General features: G+C 38.7%; 1 long non-coding RNA gene across 1 annotated transcript; it reads left to right on the forward strand.

The window, feature by feature from the left end:
• Positions 1–8,250: 8,250 nt before the first annotated feature.
• Positions 8,251–9,413, forward strand: LOC131026433 (uncharacterized). Its single transcript, XR_009102299.1, has 2 exons — positions 8,251–8,963; positions 9,170–9,413. It is a non-coding gene; the product is annotated as an uncharacterized LOC131026433 (long non-coding RNA).
• Positions 9,414–15,925: the final 6,512 nt, after the last annotated feature.

The raw sequence follows: 15,925 nt of genomic DNA on the forward strand, positions 1-15,925 counted from the left end.
AAAATCTAGCAATATTGGTCCCCAAAAATTCAATGACAAATATTCATCGTTACCATAGATTAATATGTCAAACTTAGACTGACAAGCAGGCTATCAATCATGCAAATGTTTTAAGAACAACATCTCCAGTTGAGTGAGCCCTCTACTATTCAATTCTCCCGGTAATATCATATCATACCCATATCTTGGTAAATTAATCATCAGAATCGACACTTGAGTGCTTAAATCAACATCAACTATGTAAACTGTAGGAGAAATATGATTGATTCACAAAAATCAACAAAGCCAATTAAGATGAAAAACTTAGCTTAGTAGTGCTCGTCCCTGGCCTGATCTTTGCCAACTACGTCAATGCGGGAATCCCCTGCTATGATCTCAATTTTTCTCGCCTCATTTGGCAAAAACAATGTAAAAAGCAATGAGGGAGATAAGATTATAATGAAGTTTTAAGTTGGCTACCCAAGGCTTAAATCAGGAGAAGGGATCATCGGCAAATATATAAGTGAACATAGCAGACGATATTAAAATCTTTTCCCTCAAGAAAATTCACAGCTCAACCAAAGATTTAATAGCCACGTTCTCTATAAAATTAAGATAGTCACCAAAGCATGAATCATCATTCCTCAACCGGATATATCATGATGGGATGATCCCAATTGGACAAATGTTCGAAATCAACAGTATTAGACCCAAAATTAACTTAAAAAATCACAGCAATATCAGCCTCAATTAAACCTCACTAAATCAGATGTCATTCACCCCATTTTTCCCTGACTAATTCCAGAATATATTCAAAGTAGAGAGAGAGGTCGAGAAAACTTAGCTCCGGTAACATTTAGTCTGATCTAGATCCCTGGTAACCACGTCTATTGAGCAGAGAGAGTTTTACTGCCATGGCTGCGTATTGGTGACTCCACCAGAGGTGGTGATGGCTTGGACAAAATTATGGTAGTGAGAGGGAGCGACTGCCCTGCTCTATCGAGCCAAAGAGTACAACGGTGGCAGCGATATGTATCGCTGCTCTTGCTCCATCGACTGACCGCAAGATAGCCAAGTAGAGAGAAAATACCGCCAGCAAGACACCGGCCTTGCTGGGGTCAGAAACGGCGTCGCCGGAAGTCCGCAGCGACGCTGAAAGGACGGAACGACAAATGACAAATTTGCCTGAATTGCATCGAGAGGAACTAGGGTCCAATTTGGACAAATTTTTTGATAAGCTTCAAAGCTTCAATTAGCTCTCTGAACTAACGATTTCCTTAAGCAACAAACATGGTTCGCTACTTCGTTTGCCTTGCATAAAAAATCAAACAAAATAACAAGAGATTAGAAGCAAAATTAAGCAAATGAAGTTGGGGCACTGATCCCCGCATGATATAGATCGAAAAAGAAAAATTGCTAATAAATGAGAAATTTCCCTATCAAATTGGAGTGGTATCGAATCAAGTCCATTAATCATTCCATCCATAAACCCCCTTGAACTAACAACTCTTGCTCCAATTAAGTTTGTAAGAATTCTCAAAGTATCCGCTATTTCACAGAAAATAACACTAAGAGATCATAGATATGCGCATAGGATGCATCAAACATTGTTTATACTCATAAGAGGTAGTAGAACTTAGCTTCTAGAATAAGTTGAGCTACTGCCCTGCTCGCTTGGTGAGTTGCGAGGCAATATCGCGATCATGACCTCTATAAAGCTTGAGTTCTGTACACACTACTTGCTGGCTTGGCAGAGCAGCACTCGTCGCTCCTCTCTTCGAAGATGGTGATGGGTTGAGTTATTTCCCAGATTTTGCTTCGGTGAAGTCGCTGCTCCATACTTGTATGATTGAGATTTGATCGATATTCCGGTGTGATTCCAGTAGGAATCATCATGACTCTGGTAGGCGGTAGGGCCCCGACACCATCGAGGGGTGCCAATTCCGTTCCCCGGTCAAAGTACCGTGAGAACCCTCATCTGCCGTAAATAAAGAGCGGCAACTTGCTCGCTGGATTTATGGAGGAGAACCTGTTGGTTGAATTCGTCGTCCCCTTCCCTCCCGTTCCCTGCACCATGACATACACCAAACATTAAATCAAGCATCATCTAGAGACAATCATTGTTTTATAAGATTCACGTAATGCTGATGGAAATTGGGAACTCAGAATTTGTTGATGGAAATTGGGAACTGAGACGGAGGTGGTCCCCAAATCGCTGTTAAGACCTAAGGCGTCGTCGATTGGCGCGACATCGGCCTCACCGGAGTTCCGATAAGGAGATGGGGCGGACTGAATGTCGGCGAGAGAAACCTTCCTCTGTAGGCACTGAGATGACAATTGTGGCTTAGTCGGATTTCTGAGTTGGCGGCGGTAGCTGTCGGATTTTCTTCGCTAATGTCCGCTCAGCATCGCGCTCTGAGAGCGGTGCTGCGGCGCGGCTCCTAGGGCTCAAGTCGGCGGACGGCTCGGCTATGGTGAAGAGACAAGAAGAGCATCGCGATTTGGGGTCTTCGATCGGAGACAAGGCAGGGCACGGCGGCCGTTTTGGTGGCGGGTGAGACGGTCAATTTTAACCGGCGGTGATGAATCCAGAATCTAGGGACGGCAGCAACTGTCTTCGGACTGGAGTCGGAATCTGGAGGCTCCCTCGTCGAACCCCCTTCGATCTTCCCTTTTCCCCCTTTTTTTTTCTTTCTTTTTTCGATGAACAGTAACCCCAGATCCCCAATTTCCCCAAGTTTTTTATGAACAGTAATCTCCTTTGGTGAACAGTATGCCGATGAACAGTACTTCTCCGGTGAACAGTACCCCCGAATTTCCATTTTTAGAGGCTCGTCGAAACACACGACGTAGCCCCCATTTCCCACAGACGGCGCCAGTTGGTGAAGCACGGAATCACCAACACCTAAACTAGAAACTGGAAAGCAATAAACGACACATGGGTTTACGTGGTTCGGCCATCAAGACCTACGTCCACGGGAGTTCTTTGTTGGTTTTCACTATAGCTCGAGAAAGTTTACATTTTACAAGTGTGTTGCTGGAATGAGTTGATCCCCTAGTTTTCCAATAGATGTGCTTTTTATAGTTTGTGAGCAAACCCTAATTCTAAAAGTCCACTCATCTAGTCAATTGGGCCCAAAACTCAGTACAATGGTCTTATTCCCGAAGTTGAACTATCATACGTAGCTGCGCAGGAAAGGCACTTTGGTGGCGCTGCTCTGACTGCGCAGCGCTGCCGCGCTGCTTTGGTCTGCGCTGCTCTGCTCTGGTCTGCGCTGCTCTGGTCTGGCTGCGCTGTTCTGTCTGGCTGCGCAGCTCTGCTGCGCTGCTCTGGTTTGGCTGCGCGGCTGCACGGGAAAGCTACTTGACTGCGTGGGAAGGTTTCTGTGTGCAATCATTCTTCACTCCATCTACTTAGGTGGATTTCTTACTCTTTTATCCAAGATATCCGATCGTACCTGCGCTGTTAGTTTCTGTAATAATAATAATAATAGTAATAATAAGGTAAAATAGGCTTAGATTGCTAAGCACAGCGCTGATGGGAATTACAGTCCTCATCAACTTTAAAAGAAGGAGAAGATCTCCTACTTGTTCAAGTTTATGTCGATGACATAATCTTCGGATCCAAATCCGAACGCATGTGCAAGAAGTTTGCTGACATTATGACTAAGAAGTTTCAGATGTCAATGATGGGAGAAATGAATTTCTTTCTTAGATTACAAGTTAAGCATACCAATGAAGGAATACTGATCAATCAGTCGAAGTACGCCAAAGAGCTGATCACCAAGTTCGGTATTCAGCACATGAAATCGGTCAAGATTTCAATGAACACAAACTGGAAGGTAGATCCAGAATCGGAAGAAAAATCTGTATCTTCAACCAAATACAAAGAAATCATTGGGTCATTACTCTATTTGACTGCTAGTAGACCAGATATCGCGTATGCAGTCGGGGTTTGTGCAAGATATCAGTCAGATCCAAAGAAAGCTCATATGGATGCAGAAAAATGAATTTTGCGATATCTCAAAGCCACACCCAACTTAGGATTGTGGTATCTAGTTGACGACGACTTCAAGCTCACCGGATACTCAGACTCAGATTTTGCAGGATGCAAAATTGATCGCAAATCAACTTCGGGAACTTGTCAATTCCTAGGAAACAAACTTATCTCTTGGTTTTCAAAGAAGTAGACTTCAGTCGCCACTTCTACAACTGAAGCTGAATATGTTGTTGTGGGAAGCTGTTGTTCACAACTCCTATGGCTAGTCTAACAACTGAAGGACTATAGGATCGAAGAAAATGAAGTCCCAATTTATTGCGACAGCTCTAGTGCTGTTGCAATCTCACAGAATCCAGTTCATCACACAAGAGTCAAACACATCGCAATCCGACATCACTTCATTCGTGATCATGTGGAAAAGAAGAATGTCTCTGTTGAATGGATTTCGACCGCAGTTCTGAGAGCAGACTTGCTGACCAAAGCTCTTCCTGAAGATAGGTTCAACGATCTTTGTGAAAGGATCGGCCTCATCAACCCTAAAGAATGATGCTGCTCTTGAAGATCTCAACTGTAGTCACGTTGACTGTTACTCAGCCAACTGGTGCTCCTCAACTGCTGACGTGGCAATCAAAGAAGATGAGTCTACATCTGAGGGAGAACTTATTCTTATAAGTCAACCAGAAGCAGTGGTATCGACTGACTACAATGATCAGTCGATTAGTATGTATCTATAACTTACCCTATGTATATCAGTTAATTCAGTTATGAGTCCTTGATAGTCTTCAAAAATCCTTCTCTAACTGATCAATATTTTTCAAAAACTTGAACTGATTGTTGGAAAATGAAATATTCGTGAAGGACACGTACTTTTAAGAAAATTTAAAAATTGTTTTAACTTGTCTTGATCCTTTACTCAACGTCTTTCCAACCCTTTTGCCTCTGAAATAAAAATCTTGAAAATCTCATTGATTTGATAAATTGCAATGATTTTTCTTACCTTTTGAAGCTTCCGTCCTCTGCAGTGACGACGGACGTGAAATTTTTCTTCAAAAAGATTTTAGGCACCTTTTTCGAAAAACTTTTCATCTTCTATCTTGGAAATATAGTCTATATATGCTTCGTTGCCCTCAATTGTTTTCTTCAACAACTAACACCTCTCCACAGCCTCCTCTGTGAGAATATTTTACTTTCAAAAGTTACAGAAGTATCTCGTTCCGACAAAGGAGAGTTCAATGACAACGAAGTCATGGAGTGGGAGAATGACGCTCACACACTTGGTCTACACAGAACCCTTCCATTGGATCTCAACGTTTCTCTGACGTCAAGCTTGTTTCTACCCTCACTTATATCCAGCGACAAGAGTGTCTTCCATCCTAATGTCTGGCGCCAAGAAGCCTCTCCTCTTCTGGAGGATAAGGTTTGAAATACCTCTCTCAAAAGAGGACTTCACCTGGCCTTCAGGCTTCTCTCACATCTTTTGTGAGCTTCCATGGTGCTCAACAACAATGAGCAGTAGCTCGTTGTCAGCCGGCGCAACCCACCGCACATGGTCGTCTCATGATAGTGTTAGTCCTCACGACTATCGCTGATTATTTTTCCTTTTCACATCCCTTCTCCATTTGCATGACGAGCCGCTCTTTTGCACTACTTCTTTCACCAAAGGCTCGCCATGCATTTCTATCATTTCCCTCCTCACCTCAAACACTCATCTTCCCCACGTAGGTCCGTATGCATAGCCGCGTTACATGAATATCTTCAAAATACTATGCATACTCTCCTTTCCTTCAACCCTCATATTCTCCACCTCCAGCCTCCTTCTCTTCTCCGTCTCCCTCATCATCTCCCTCCCCACTGGCGTCTTCCTCTTCTGCATCTCTGGACTCACCATCTTCTCAAATCCTCTCACGAGTTTCTGAGACTAGGAGTTGGGTACTATCTGATCATAGCTTTCATCATCAGCTCTCTTTTAGATGTTGTCAAAAAGAGGGAAAGTAGAAGTGTCGCAGCCCGCCTTAACTAAGGATAGTTAAGTCGAGTGATCTACGACTAGGGATGGGATTAAAGGATAAGGGAAAGAAAGTGGCGTCATTTGGAACCATAAAATTTACTCAACTTAAGAAAACTCGTCATAATTACTCATTAATGCTCAATTAAACAGTCTATGAAAGATGACATAAAACTCAATTAACATCATTAATTCAAGTTATACATCATAGGAAACCATTCTCTTAAAACTTAAAGTACAACATAACATAACATCAAAAGTATTTTGCAGCGAAAAGTAGCTAGACATATGTATGAAGACATATTCTAGACAGGTTAACTTTATTTATTAATAACCCTGGTGACTCCATGTAACACCCCACAGTTTTCCTTATTATTTACTTTGAGGATTCGCTATTAGAGTATCGAGATTCTAGCATTAGCTTATTAGGGATGAGAATTTTTTTTTAAATAAGATTGAGATGTGAGTATTTTAGAAGTTGATGATAGAACTAGTGGGTGAATCTTTAATAGAATAAGTTTTTGATAGAAATGCTGATTAAATTGAGGAGATGATGTAGTTTATGTTTCCGATAAAGGAAGCTTAATTATTTTTGAGATGATTTATAGTGTTAAGTTAAGAGGATACTTGGCTAGATATAGAGCCGATGTGAGTGAGTGAGACTTACTATAGAGATGAGTCGAATTCATGAGACAATTAAATTGTCGTTAGATTTTGATTGATTGAGAAGTCATGTTTGAGTGAGAATAATTGAATTTTTTTATTATGGCCTACGTGGTGATAACAATTGAGATTGATTGATTTATAATTTTTCTTGGACGTTGTAACATAAAGATAATTTTTTTAATGGTAAATTGTGATCTCACTTTTATATTATAATTTTTCCTATTGGAATTTCTTGGAATTTATTTTAATGAGCTAGATGTGATGTGAATTATGTTTAATTATTTTGATCACACCATTCCTTGATAATTTATTAATGAGTGTAATTAGTGAGTAATTTTTCTAACCTATCTCCTACTACACTTTTACTACACAATTTCACCATTTACATTCCTTAATTACCATTAACCTAAGATGTTTCTTTTTATGACAAGTGGGCTAGTGGGGAAGCCACTTGCAAGTGTGTTGAGCAAGCTAAGTTTTTGGATAAGCATTATCCATATTAGTAGCTTAGGGAGCAAGAATTAAAGATTAAACAAAACTCTTTTCTCTCTCATTTCCCATCATTTTCGCCCCTCTCTACACTCTCTCCCCCTCTCACTTTTTCTTTCACTACCACCATTGTTAACCAATTTCCGAGCTTCTAAGATCATCTCTACACCATAGATCTCCATCAAAATCAAACTTTAAACACCTATAGCCTTGAATCAAGAGCATACTTGGAGGAGTTTCAAGATTTGAGTTGAAAGAAGAGATTTTTATTTTTTTTCAAATCCTAGAGTAAGTGTTCAATCCACTTAGATCTAGATCTATTTGTGTTATATATGTGTATATATGTATGATTGAAGCAAGAAAACACCCCCTCTTCTCTTTCTTAGATTTTCAAAAATTTAGGGGTTCTCCCCTTTAAAAAAATTTCTTTTTCTTTTCTTAAATTGGGATGAGATTTATGCTTACTAAGGTGTTTTAAGATGATTGATATGTGTGTTGAAAAGTTTTGACATGAGATATGAATTTTCATTTAGTTTAGCTTACCTAAAATTGGGAGATCTTGAGTTTAAGGTTTGATTGATAAATTGATGATGAGTATAAGCTTATGAGATGATTAACATGATAATTGATGGATTGGATTGATGAATGGAAGTGATGGATGGAATTTGGAATGAGTTAGTTTGATGAAAATTAGGTATATGTGTCTCTATGCTTTAAATGGTTAATTGGTGGTTTATATGTGTGATTAAGTGACTTAAATTGATAGATCTAAGGTTGGATTAATGTTTCTTATGCATTTGTGGAGTTTCAAAATGTCTAGTTTATCAAAAAATGGGACTTTCAAGTCTTTTGTGCTTTGGTTTTAGAAAAAAATATTTTTGAGGCAGCTCTGGCCTCCGAGCTGACTGTTCTGCTCTGCTCTGTCGAGTCATTCTACTCTGCTCTGCCTAGTCATTCTGCTCTGCTCTCCCGAGTCATTCTGCTCTGCTCTGTCGATCTATTCAGCTCTGCTCTGCCGAGCTATTCAGCTCTGCTCTGCCGAGCTTATTCTTCTATGCTCTGCCGAGCTATTCTGCTCTGGTGTCCGAGCTGATTCTGCTATGTCTGTTGAATTCACACTACTCTGGCTACCAAGTAATCTCTGCTCTGACCACTGAGCTGAGCCTAATGAGTCAAATGTTTATGTATTGTTGTTCTTGAGCGTTATAAGAATTTAATATGAGTTTTGAAGAGTTTTCATTAAAGAAGTATGGAGTTTGAGTATGTTTGTTTGTATGTTGAGTGTGGAGTAGTTTTGCAACTTTTTTGTACCTATTGTTGTCGAAGGGCAGCCCTGAGAGTCACCTTTTTCAGTAGCTTCTCCTAATATTTTGATTTCCAAATTTTTATGGTAAATACTTTAGTGTGTCAGCCAACTACCCACCAAATTTCTGAAGTGAAACTGGTTAAGTTTTTAATTTGAGAAAATGCATAATGATGTTTGTATGTGATATGTATATGTGTTTCTACGTGCCTTATGTGTCTATGTATGTCTATGTGCTTGATTGTTATTAGTCTAGCCCTACTTGAGTGACAAGTCGAGAGTAGGATTTGTGATTTCTTAGGATATATGTATATATTGAGGAGATTGAGATAGTTGGAGTATATAGAAGATGAGTGATGGGATAGCATTAAGATAGGAATGATATACATAGTAAGGGAGTTCCTGACTAGTTTTATTTATCTTATCTCATGAACCACTCCGACGTTGTGACATCTGAAGATACGAGCAGAGGACGGAAGTAAGATCGCCCAAGTACGACGAGAGTAAGCTAAGTTTGTCAGGTGGGCATTATTTTGAGTATACATAGTATACGAGCTTTCTTAAATGATATGATATTTATGATTATGATTTGAGTTAATGTTATGCTTGAAACTAATTGACTAGCCAAGTTTTAATGATAAGCTTGTATGTTACCCTCTACTGTTGAGACGAATTAAGTCCACTCAGTACTTGTTACTCAGCCCTGCATGTATTTCTAAATGTGCAGGATAAGCGAGGAGGAGGAAGATCGGTCTGGTGCTGGCGGGGACTTATTTTGGATGACGTTGTTTCTTTTACCGTATTTCTATTTCATACGGTAGCCTTTTAAGGTTGGATGTTTATATTTTGAACTTAATCAGGAAATACACTCTCGGCTATATGTCTTCATACATATAGTCTGATCACGTTTTGCTGCGAGACTCTATAAATTATAAACCTTTGTAAATTTTTAACTATGTCCGCTTTGTAAACTTTGTCAAGAATCCCTGTACTTTTGAACTTATGAAGCCGATAATATTTGTGTCTTTGAGATGATGTTATTGTTGTTCATATTTGCATGTTTTGTTGTGAGCTTTCGCTTGTTGTTTGATCTAGTTCTTCCTTCTGTACTTCATTATTTTTAGTCGTATCGATACCCGGTCTACGCTATCACTGGCGAGACGTCGGGCTGCGACACTGCACTCATTGCAGCACCAATACTACATCGGCTCAACCTGCACATTTAGAAAACATATGCAGGACTGAGTACAAAAGCACTCAGTGAACACATGCCAAACATCTCATGCTTATAAAGCTATAAATATTGTCATTGCCATTCTCATGCAAAACATAAGGGATTTATCTAAAAAGCCTTATGTTCGCTAAACTCATTTTCATTTCTCAAAGTTGACTGGCCAGTCTATGTTGTCAAGTATGTACCATATCTGTTAACTCATATACTGAGAGGGAGGCCTCCCTCTGCAGCACTGTAATCGGCCAACCTGAAAGCTGACTCACGATTACCGTGTACACTAATTCTACCTCGCGTAGAACCGATATCATTATGCTCAGACAGATAGATAACATACTAAAATCTCAAATATTTTGGCTATGCAATAACTTCAAAATAGATTTTCAGTTCAATCATAAATCAATACATAAAACGCGTAAACATCTTTATATTAGCGTAGAAAAACCCACCTCGTTGCGTCTTTGTATCAACGGGGAATATCACTCTCTCCCCCACGTCTTTACTTCCCAAAAGGACCTTCATCGTTATTAAAAAGAAAGCTCAATTATTAATCTAAACTCTTTTATGAAACACTAGTATCTCTAATGTTCATCTTTCTAAGTTATCAATAATTATAGCCATTAACCCATTAGAAAGTTAAACTTTCCATTAGGCAGGTATTTGAGTCACAAGTCAACAGGAATTGACTATGCTTAAATCCTAATTTCAAAAAGAGATTATAGTGATAATTTGATGATATATCAAAATATTCACTAATAATTTCAGCATGACCTCTTCGTACATAGCGTCAGCCACGAGATTTCAACGCGGGAATCCCACCACGTGAACTCGTCTCTCGACTCAAAACTTAACATCTTGACATCTCATCAACACAACAAAAAACATCAAAGACTTTTCATCAGTCAACTATCATTTATACTCGAAACCAAATGTTCGAGTGTCAGATACCAACATTTATGTGCATTAATCATAACTCTCACACTCACTCCATTTAGGCACATAATTGATATCAAACTCAAATAATAAATTATATCTTAACAATTTAATATGCTCATAATTCTCAATTAAATCTTGGATTAGTACTTAAATACTAAATTCCAATTTTAATTAATTAACATACTTCTCTAATTTATTTATCTCATTTAAATATAATATATTTAATCCATGCTATCTTCTCATACTTGTCATTTTATATGCATTTCTCACGCAATTCAAAAAGCTCAATAACTTGCTCATGCTCATCTCATAAATGCTCAAATAATTCATGTAGTCTTACTAACATAGCATTAACTCATATGCAGTGCCAGTTCACTTACATGACTTCACATACTCCACATATCTCAACTTAGTAAATCATCGAATAATTAGAAAATTTGTATTTAATGGAAATAAATTCTCAAAATTTAAATACAAATACTTTTAATTATTCTAAACACATTGGGATGCTCAAATTAACTCAATTAAAACTCAAATATCTACATCCGGGCATCAACTCATTCGGTCCTCATTCTTCCCGTTTCTTGCATTTTTCAAAAAATCCCAAATTAATCTAGCACGCTCATGTGATATCGTAGAACACATATATGCAATAATGTTCATCATGAAACGTCCCAAACTTCACGAATTTAAATAATCATGCTCTAAAAATTCATACAATTTTCGTACTTGAAAAAATTCGAGTCAAAACGAGCAAACAAAAATCGAAAGACGAGCTAAATGGCGAAAAACGAGGCTGCCCTCATGGGTTTCATACCTACGGTTCGTTTTGGTCTTACTTCCTTCATTAAACATGCTCAACTATATGCTAGGAACAACATATTAAAAATTCACGATGATCCGACATCGTTTCAAAAATAAAGTCGAGAAATCGACTTTTTTCGACGTCGACTAAACTCAAAAATCTAACCATCAAAATGAAGGTAGAGATGACACCTACCTAGATACGTATTCGAAAAGATGATCGTGGCTCGTCTTCTCGTGCAAAATGGAGCTTGAAAGCTCCAACACCATAGAAATGGTGTTATGCGTGAGTTTAGTGTGTGTTTTAGGTGTTGTGTGTGTGAGTTAAAGTGTTTGGCTGAAATCAGCCGTGTAATATGTGTGAGTGGGTGGGTTTGGGCGGTTGGGGGTGGTTAAGGCTATGGTAGGTTAGATATTTAGGATATTAATCATTTTAGTCGTTAAATATCTTGTTTCGTCTCGTTTTAACGACTAACTACCTATACTCTTCGTTACTCGCCCTCTCAACTTCTACTCACTTTCATTACACTCGTAATTCTATATAAATATAGAAAACGCAAGCTCGTTCTCGAAATTCTAATAAACGAGCTATATTCGCTTATCGATAAATCTCGGTTTACTATTCACTCATCGTTCAAAAATAAAAACTTTTATTATTGGACTCGTATCGAAAAACTAAGAATATTTCTCGACGACGCGCACGTAAGATTTTGGAGGTCGACAAAAAGACGAAATAGTAATTATTACTATTCATCATCAAATTATTAAAATTTCCAAAACGTCTTAACGGACTCATATCTCACTTTCGAGTTCATCGTTCTCATTCAAATAATTATCTCAAATACGGATATAAAATCCCACATGATTTGGATATAAAATATTGACTTCTCAAAAACTGTAAATCAAAAAAGTTCTAAACAAATTCTCCTAAAACCTTAATTACTCAAACTTAAGCATTTAAACAAGTCATTAAAAGCGCGGGTATTACAAGAAGTCAGAGAAAAACCTTCTCAAAGATGGTTCTTTGCATCTTCTCGAAAGACTGAAGATGGTAAAGCAAAAGGATCACCAGAAGTTTTAGGATGACGTTCCAGTAAGACCTCAAATCAATGGAAAATAAGTCTGAAAGGAACAAGCTCAGGAACATGAAGATGAAGATAAAGATCAAAGAAGTTCAAGGCGCTGACAAGCAGACGGCTGGAGTCCATGGGTTTCCATGTGTTTTTCTTTGTCTTTACTCCTTTGTAGGTTCTGCTCTGTTTTGTTCTGAACCTCAACTGATTTCTCATCAGTTAATCTTTTTAATGAAAAGAACTTCATTTTGATCTCAACCTGAAGGCAATATCTTTTTGTCCAGGCTCTGATTACTGTTTTTTAGTTATGTCTTCGTTCTGTTCGTTTGAATTGTTGTGTTCTTCCTTCAAAGTGCAAGTTTTAGGTTCTTTTGTTAATGGGGAATATTATTCACCCTGTTTAATAGCTTGTGCTTTGAGTTCAGTCTTTTTATTGTTTAGAACCGTTGTGTGATTTTGGCATCATCAAAAAGGGGGAAATTGTTGGGAACTTAATGAAATATTCTAATCCTAGTTTTGATGATACCAAAATCAATAGGTTTCACTTGTAATAGACTAGAACTGTTCAAACTCACGTGTTAGAGTTCTTTTTCTTGTTTAGTTGTTGTTCTGAAGACTGAAGACTGAAGAACGAAGGACTGAAGACTGAAGACTGAAGATGCCGACTAATGTAACGATTAAGGCAAAGTCAAAAACTAATATTTGACTTATCAGTCGAAGGATCAGTTTCGACTGATTACTTAATGCGCGCCACGAGGATTCAACAGACTGATACTAAAGTCAAGTATCAGTTAAATATTCTTCCTCGGACTGAACCTCTAAAGTTCAAAGGAAGCCAGGCACTCCAGAAGTACAGCCGCATTAAATGCAGAGATCTGAGGATCGTCCTTTCTCTGCAGAGGCCATTCCTTTTGGTGATTACCTTTTCAGAGATGTCCTATCTCTTGCTCTTCAAAGTAGCCGTTCTCACCAAACAAGGAACCTCGAAGATTGAAGCCTCATCCCAAGTTCAAAATACTCTCTAACGGAAGAAATCTTGAAGACCATCTCTGCCAACGGATCTATTCAAGACGTCTCCTATAAATTGCGCTCGAGGATCACTTCAATCTTCACCGATTCAACAACATAAGCTGAAACGCTGCCGAATTCGTTACTCAGCAAAATCAAGCCTTCTCAAAGTTTAAATCGAAGAAGAGAATCACAAAGCCAAAAACCAGTCACTGCAGATTACATACATTCTCTTAGAACTTAGGCAAATATTGTATATCCAAAGCCTAGGTAAAACTAACTGCAAAGAACTTGTTCTTCGTGGTTTAGTTGGCAAGTTTTCAAACCTCTTTTCAACGGACCGAATTGAGAGTTTGTGTCGAAAAGGAGTTCAGACCAGTGTTCTGTCTCCGTGAGATCTTAGTGCCCAATGTGCGTTAGGAGTGAGAAATCCAACCCAGTGTGTTGGTACTGAAGATAGGCTCTTCAGTTGTTTCAGTTTGTTGTGCACACGTAAGCACACGTTCAGGTTTGTTGTGCACCCGTAAGCACACGCATCGGTTTGTTGTGCACCCGGTGGCACATGCCTAGTGAAGTTGTTGGTCTGATCAACCGACTATGGATGTAAGAAGTGTTTTTCGAACCACGTAAAATTCTGTGTTAGTTACAGCTTTCAGTATTTACCTTCTTACTTGTGCTCTTACTTTCCTAAACTGAAAACTGATTAATTGCAAAGAGAAACTTAACTGTTGACAACTTGATTAATATCACAGGCTATTTCCAAATAAATATTTTTCGCTGCGTGTGTTATTAGTCTAACTGATCTATCTTCAGATAGTCAATAAGATTCATAACATCTCTCTGTTTAACAAACTTGACTGAAGCCTTACGTGTATCAGTTAAGGTCTTTGACTTAACTGATAACTCTTTACTGAAGAGTATTCAGTATCAGTTGTCAACCTTGTTTTGACAAAACTCTTTTCACTAAAAAGGTTGAGTCAGTTTGTATTTAAAGTTTCATTTTCGAAAAATAGCCTATAGGTGTATTCCCCCCCATACACCCATTCGAGACCCTCCGGACCTAACAGGGTGTCCCCAAAATGTTTATCTCAATCTCTTTACTTTCTATTTTTGTACATGATCTCGCTCTCAACTTTAAAATTAGAACCTTTAAACACTATTTTTGTACATGGCTCTGTCATCAAACAACTTTTTATCAGTTTTTATTAAAATTCGTGTCATTCTCCTTGAAATAAACTTTTAAGGAAAGAGGAAGTCGCGTGGTGGTTCGAACTGCCTTACCCTTCAGACCAGATGTGATGGGAAGGCCAGATCTTTCAGGACGCATAGTGAAATGGGCCGTGGAGTTAGGGGAATATGATGTGGATTATGAGCCGAGGATGGCTATCAAGGCCCAAGCCCTTGCGGATTTTATTCAATAAACTACTCGTCGTCCTGTGCAAGAGTTTTGGGTGGCTTTCGTAGATGGATCGGTTACAAAAGAGGGATGTGGGATCGGAGTGTATATCAATTCTCCAGGATCAGAGGTATACCAATTCGCTATTAAATTCACCTGTAAGATATCCAATAATGAAGCCGAGTATGAGGCCGTGGTCAGAGCAGCGCATATTTTGTCAGAGTTGCGGGCGGAATGTGTCACCATCAGAATTGACTCACAATTGGTAGCTCAGCAACTCTCGGGAGGATACCACATAAAAGAGGATCGGATGCGGGCATATCACAGCAAAATTGTTGAATTAAAGAAAAAATTTGTGGAATTCATAATAGAACAGATCTCGCGAGAGGAGAATAGCCGGGCAGACTTATTGGCACGGGTTGCCAGCGTAGTGGAGCAGACGTGGAATGATGAGATCACGCTGCTTTGCGACACCAGAGGAATGGGGACTTCCCAAGTTTTTGCTGTAGAAATCCGGGACGATTAGCGGGCTCCAGTTATACACTTTCTTAGAACAGGGGAGCGACTGAACAAAGAGTCCAATCAGAGGGCTCGATACGAGAACTACTGTTTGATCAATGATCAACTCTACAAGCGCTCCTTCACCCATCCCTTACTGAAATGTTTATCTCCTGATAAGGCTAACTTTGTGACTCAACTAGAAACACCTCTAGATTGACTTGCAATAGAACAAGGACACTCTTGTAGTGGTAAGTTAACCCAATGTCGTCTCTCAAGGAAGATCTTTAAGGGCTTTTAATTATGTCACAAGAAAACCGTAAACTAAGGATTATTAAACTAAAACATGGAAAGTAAATTATCGTGAATTAAACTTAACTAGGCAAAAAGGAATTATTAACTAATGCTTGTAATTTAAACTTAACTAAAAACTTAATCTTAAAATTATCTAGGCGTAAAACTATTAAACCCTAGGCAAGAATTAAACGCATAAAAGTAAAAGAACTTGGAATTTAAATACTTGTACTTTAAAAGCTT

Source organism: Salvia miltiorrhiza, chromosome 5 (assembly GCF_028751815.1).
Source record: "Salvia miltiorrhiza cultivar Shanhuang (shh) chromosome 5, IMPLAD_Smil_shh, whole genome shotgun sequence".
In the NCBI taxonomy this organism is placed as follows: domain Eukaryota; kingdom Viridiplantae; phylum Streptophyta; class Magnoliopsida; order Lamiales; family Lamiaceae; genus Salvia; species Salvia miltiorrhiza.